The 6,317-nt window shown below is 35.3% G+C and overlaps 1 long non-coding RNA gene across 1 annotated transcript; it reads left to right on the top strand.

Moving 5' to 3' along the window:
* Positions 1–1,976: 1,976 nt before the first annotated feature.
* LOC149414023 (uncharacterized) lies at positions 1,977–5,679 on the top strand. The gene is made up of 3 exons (XR_016304123.1): positions 1,977–2,194; positions 4,779–4,919; positions 5,031–5,679. It is a non-coding gene; the product is annotated as an uncharacterized LOC149414023 (long non-coding RNA).
* The last annotated feature ends 638 nt before the right edge of the window (positions 5,680–6,317 follow it).

A 6,317-nucleotide genomic window follows, 5' to 3' on the forward strand; every position in this document is an offset into this window, starting at 1 on the left:
CGCTAAACTACTTGAAAACTGGGATGTTTTCCTGCCTTGACGCGAGTAGGCGCTACGAAGGGGGCACTTTCCTTTCTATCACAAACCATGTTACACAAACCTAGCGTAGCCGCTAAACTACTTGAAAACTGGGATGTTTTCTTGCCTTGACGCGAGTAGGCGCTAAGAAGGGGGCACTTTCTTTTCTATCACAAACCATGTTACACAAACCTAGCGTAGCCGCTAAACTACTTGAAAACTGGGATGTTTTCCTGCCTTGACGCGAGTAGGCGCTACGAAGGGGGCACTTTCTTTTCTATCACAAACCATGTTACACAAACCTAGCGTAGCCGCTAAACTACTTGAAAACTGGGATGTTTTCTTGCCTTGGCGCGAGTAGGCGCTACGAAGGGGGCACTTTCTTTTCTATCACAAACCATGTTACACAAACCTAGCGTAGCCGCTAAACTACTTGAAAACTGAAATACGTAAATACTTACGTAATTGAAATAATGTTAGCAAAATTAAAATATAAAATGCATATTTTTTCGTCTCCCCCGACATAAAAACTCACCTTTCGTGATAATAAACCTAAATCTAACTGTTTGAATATGAAATATTACTGAAATTATAAACATGTTATTTTACGTTATTGATATTATTGCTTACTAGCAACACTTAATTTTATATATCTTTGGTTATTTTTCTATGGATTTACTGTCAAAAAAACGCATCGGCAATGCCGTTGTATATTGTTTGCATCTAAAAATTTTAAGTCGTATATTTCAGTTTATATTGCTTGCCCCAACCTAATTCTTTCGGATTCGGATTCCCCGTCCCAAAGTTAGTATAAAGATAACTAGTTTTATTGTCAGAAAGCGTTCAAAATGGCCACTTAAATTTTTTGTGCGTCGAAATTTTAAAGTCGTGTAATTCAGTTAATATTGCTTGCCGCCACCTAATTCTTCCAGATTCGGATTCCCCGGCCCAAAGTTAGTATAAAAATAACTAGTTTTAATTTTTAGGAATTTCACCCATAAACCGAATATGGAACAATTTCTTTTCTAGTGACGTTTCTTCAAGGCACTGGAATTGACCGCTGCGCTGCGCCTTGTACGTGAGTTAAGTTAATTGTAGATTGATTGAGTGAGACCTGAGTCTCTTAATTGGTTCACACTTATCTTAGAATATATTTTACAGCATAATATGCCATATAGTTTATTAAGTTACCCGACACAAACAGTTACCCAACGGACTGCCTGCTGTCACAGTTTATTAATTATTATTAGTTTCTTTTAGAATATTCCAATTAGTAAATTTTACAGTAAGAACACATTTTGTCTTGCGTTTACTCGTAATCACCTCAGTTGGACAGGGTTTTAACTTCGCTTCACCTTTTCATGAGATATGAGGTGTCAATATTTGCAATGACGATTTCTAATTTAGACGAATACTTACCATTTTAGAACATATCTAAACATGCAGATAGAATCGTGTGCATCCATCCATCTGTTGAAATTTGTTAATGGCCCCAACAAAGGCGGGCTTTATTCCGTAGCAAATATAACAAATGATGAATACGCGGCGTTATCACATCAGAGATTATGGTCAAGAATTGCCTAAACGTATAATAAAAACGTGCTCTCACCTGATCGAGATCCCTTCCAGCAATAGTAATATTTCTTCTGGTCTATGCAATATGCGCATTATATTATTCTCTTATCAGGTGGCACAATCAATTTGTTATTTGGTTGTGAGGAGAAGAAAATTATTCAATCTTGCAGATGCAAAAGCTTCCAAATAACATGGTAACACATATGATAAAATCAATAGATTGATATAATTTCCACCTTGATCTTTGATGAATGAGATGAAATAATCGCCTGATATTTACTTTTATTGTGGTACAGATCACTTCCAAAACCATTTCTTTGCAACTGAAAGTGATTTACCAAAAGCATTTTGTAAATATAATTAATGAACTGTTCCAGGTCTATTTTTTGTGCTGCTGCAAGCAATTGCTATAATTTATATTAAACCGGAACGCTAACACAGAAGACCATGGATCTTATAAACCCAAAGAGAGTTTCCATCAAAGTGGAACCAGGGTACCAGGAAGAAGGCGGAAATGAAATGGCGTATACCGGTATAGATTCCGACCCTTTGGATTTAAAGAAGAAATGCTTGCAGTATTTTGAGAGTACTCCAACAGCCAGTAAGTTGCATTGAATTTTGATTTCATGTCCGTTTGGAAAGTTTTGCAAACAGGACGTATGCTTGCATATAGTGTCCCCTGCTGCCATTTATCACTTATTTTGGTATTATTTACTTTAGATGAAACTATCCAGATTTATCAAATTACGCGTATTATTATTTTTTTATTTGGTACAATATTTTTTACATTTCAAAGTTTTCCAGTAATGTTGGCCTCAACGGGTGGCTTGCCTGTGCTGAGGCCTTCATTTTATAATATGAAAATATAATCTACATAATACATTTAAAGAGAAAATAATACATTTTAAATATAATCTTGTGTGTTTGTGAGTGATGTGTGTTTATATTGGTTTTGTGTGTTACGTGTAGGTTTTGTATTTTTATTTTATGCTATGACATTTTGGTAATATTATCTTTTTTGTTCTTTAATCCATTTTGTAATTTTGTGTGTGAATTTATTTTTATTTTCCTCAATTTTAATTTCAAGTTTTACACTCTTGAAAGCTTTTATAGCATGGTATTGGTAGTGTCTTTGTCCAAAGCTTGAATTTACTGTCGGAGTTTTTGTGTTTTCTTTGTACAGTACAATCGTTCACGTTCATGTTACAATTATGTACAGTGTCCGGGGGTAAAGTGCACTAATTTCGGGAGGTGATTCTACAAGATAGGAGTAAATGGTAGAAGGTATTCAATTTGGAAGGTGGGTTTGGTTACGCCGCCCGGGAACTATTTATTGAATAACCAACACCTCTGCCAAAGGTCACTCCAAGTGGTTGGCTACTTTTGGTATTTCAGCAGGGGTGCCCGGGTTCATCGGGTGAGGCGTGTTCTGGATGCGCTTGTCCACCAGCTGCTTGGTGTGCCAGATCGGGAGAGGATGGCTTGGGTAGACCCTTTGACCCCTCCAACTGGTGTTTCGACCTTGCACCGCAGTGAGAGAGATATATTCATATGACCATCACTCCTGGACACACTTACCCCTAGATTCCTACCAAACCCTTAAAATCTTTTATTTTCCCAGAATTTCCACTCCTTCCTTTTCTTAAAACAGCATTACAAAAATCTCACAGGCTCTTAAATTAAAATTAAATTTTTCTGGGGGACTCCTGTGTGTGGTTAGTGCGAAAAAAGATTATAAAAATATTAAATAGTGTTTTTCTAAAATAATTATAAATAAATTGCATGGCGTTTTTCGGTTTAGTTGAGTGGTTTCAGTTTTAGTCTGTATTTGGTGTCAGTATATAATCTATTTCCGATCTCCCTATATTTTGTACTTTTTACTTGAGATTTAAATGTTAAAATATTGTTTTGAGTTTTGAATGAGTGTGGGATTTTGTTGTAGATTTTAATACCATGGCATAGGAAGTTTTTTTGCACAAATGTTGTATTTGTAGTTGCTTGTTGGATATGTTTCATATGCTCGCAGGAAAATTTTTTTTGTCAACGCCGCATCTCATTTTGAACATGAAATAAGTTACGCGTTTTATTATATTATTACAATTGTTTATAATTGTTACAAGAAAATATTATTATCTTGACTTTAAACAACAAAAATCCGTTCTGAAAGTGCTTGAGTAAAAGGTTTTGTTTTCCTTTTTGAACCATCTCTCTCTAATTAATGCGGACATCTGGATCCTTATTATTTCATAAATAATCCTTTTAATATTTTATCCAAATTCCCGCTTTTATCTCTAAATAGTATAAAATAAAGTCGCCGTCCGCATCTGTCTGTTTGTGCACGTAGTTCTTCTAAACTACGCGACGGATTTTGATAGGGTATTCACTATCAATTGGAGAATTTCTTCCGCAAGGTTTACATATATAATACATGAATATTGTATTAATAGAAAGTAGAGAAAAGTCGATGTTTTATAATTAAGTTGAACAATATTTTCGAGCACTACATTGCTAACGCTGGCTAAACCTTATGAGATACATCAACATAATATATTACGGAATTGTATATCTTCAAATAGCCTACAGAAAAGTCCGGGCTGGTATATGTATATCTCTTATCTCTACGCTGGGTACACGTCAGCTGGTTTATAAATATATTGTACACCCATATACGCTTTTAAAAACGTGTACATAATAATTAAGTGGATCAATAATCGAAGGCTAAATTTTCTTTTAAAACCCGTGGAGAAGAAAATCTTCATGGTCAAGAATACCATCTAATATTCTGTAAGGTTATATCCCGCATTGTGCAGTTCAAATTCCCAGCTGTTGGCCGTTGGCCGTGGGACCGAGACCGCCTTTTCCCGGGTGTCCAACAGGTCCAGTCAATCCTTTCTTTACCGGCCGATACGCACGGCAGGTGGAGTAGTTTCCCTGTTGGCCGATAGAGCGCATCTCTGGCGTCATAAGAGCGAACCAAACAACTGCAGCGCCAATATCAATATTCAAATACGCAACTAACATTATTATGCTAACCTTAATTTTAATTATTACTGAGATGTTATTATACCCTTCTTGTAACTATATTCCGTGCTGTTGAATTTTTTAAAGTTTTTAATGAAAAAAAATTACTTTCTCTCGTCGTGGGGTGATTCTACGTTTGAATTCAATGCAAGTATTTTTTCCAGGTAGCATTATTGTGGAGACTGTTACAATCAAGGCAGAACCAGTCAAACGAGAAGAAGCTGTATGGGAAATTAAGATTGACTTGGACCTACCGGATGTTAAAAAAGAATGCATAGAACGATCTGAAGTAATTACCCAGACAGGTAAAACGGATTTTAATTTGTTAAAAGTAACAATTCGCACTCTCGAATTTTTGCGTTTTATTGATTTGCTATACCTACTTACCGTATTGCTTTATCCGTATTATTTTTCAGACTTATTGATAAACCCGAAGAAGAGTCCTGGTGGAAAGCGATACTATTGTCCCCAATGTAACTACTCCTGCCCACTCAAATATACGTTAGAAGTGCACATGCGCACCCATTCAAGAGAAAAACCTTTTTCGTGTTCTGACTGTAGCGTTTCATGTACTCAAAAAGGAGATTTGAAGAGACACATGCTGACTCACACTGGTGAAAAGCCTTTTTCATGTACCGACTGCAACTACTCATGTTCTCAAAAAAGACATATGAAAAGACACATGCTGACTCACAGTGGTGAAAAACCATTTTCATGTTCAGACTGCAACTATTCATGTCCTCGAAAAGGAGATTTGAATAGACACATGTTGACTCACAGTGGAGAAAAACCTATCTCATGTTTGTACTGTAACTTTTCATGTGCACGAAGGGAATATTTAAAAATACACCTGCTCAGCGCTCACAGGAAAGGGAAACCTTTTTCCTGTTCCAACTGCTCATATTCATGCTTGCATAAAAGATCTTTAATGAAGCACGTGCTGAATCACAGTAAAAAATAGCCATCCGTGTGGTGCAAAAAAACCGAACCTATTATGGAAAGTCTTATATTTAATTAAATTGATCTTTCTTTTCCAAAATTATTTGTTAGAAACTATGTAATAATGTGTTGGGTACTAACAATAATAATAAAAAAATTGATTAATTATTAAATTATCACAATTATTTTCAAAGCAGATAAGATTTGAGATTTTAACGTCCAATATAATGTATGTGGGAGCCGTTTTAACAAATCCAATGAGGCGATGTGGGTATTCTTAGTTCAGGTGTTTTTTGGGAAGATGACAATTTAGGATAGAGGATGATACACGCATTCAGACTTTATTTAACAACCCAAGTCCCAAAGGGACATTCAACAAAACCAAATCTTCTTTCAGTCCAAAATGTAAAATATTCTTTGGTAAAATTATTATTAAACAAAACTAAATACGAACAAAGACATGACGTACATTACTAAACAATTCTTTAAATTTATTATCTTTTCGTGCTATATTGTAGCTTAAAATTGCGAGTCAGCATACATCTCAATCTGAACATAATAAAATAGTGACACATGTTCATAATACAAGACTAATTGCAAACGATAGACTTGTAGTTCCCAGATACCTGAATAAATACGGTCAAATAACTCTTGAATACCTCGTTCCAATAATTTACAACATGTTACCAAACTCAATAAAAAGCTGTGAATTGACTCTCAGAAGGAATTTTATGTAATTATGTATATTATATGTTATGTACTTG

The sequence above is a fragment of the Hesperophylax consimilis genome, chromosome 20 (assembly GCF_061612785.1).
Source record: "Hesperophylax consimilis isolate HC1 chromosome 20, BYU_Hcon_1.0, whole genome shotgun sequence".
In the NCBI taxonomy this organism is placed as follows: domain Eukaryota; kingdom Metazoa; phylum Arthropoda; class Insecta; order Trichoptera; family Limnephilidae; genus Hesperophylax; species Hesperophylax consimilis.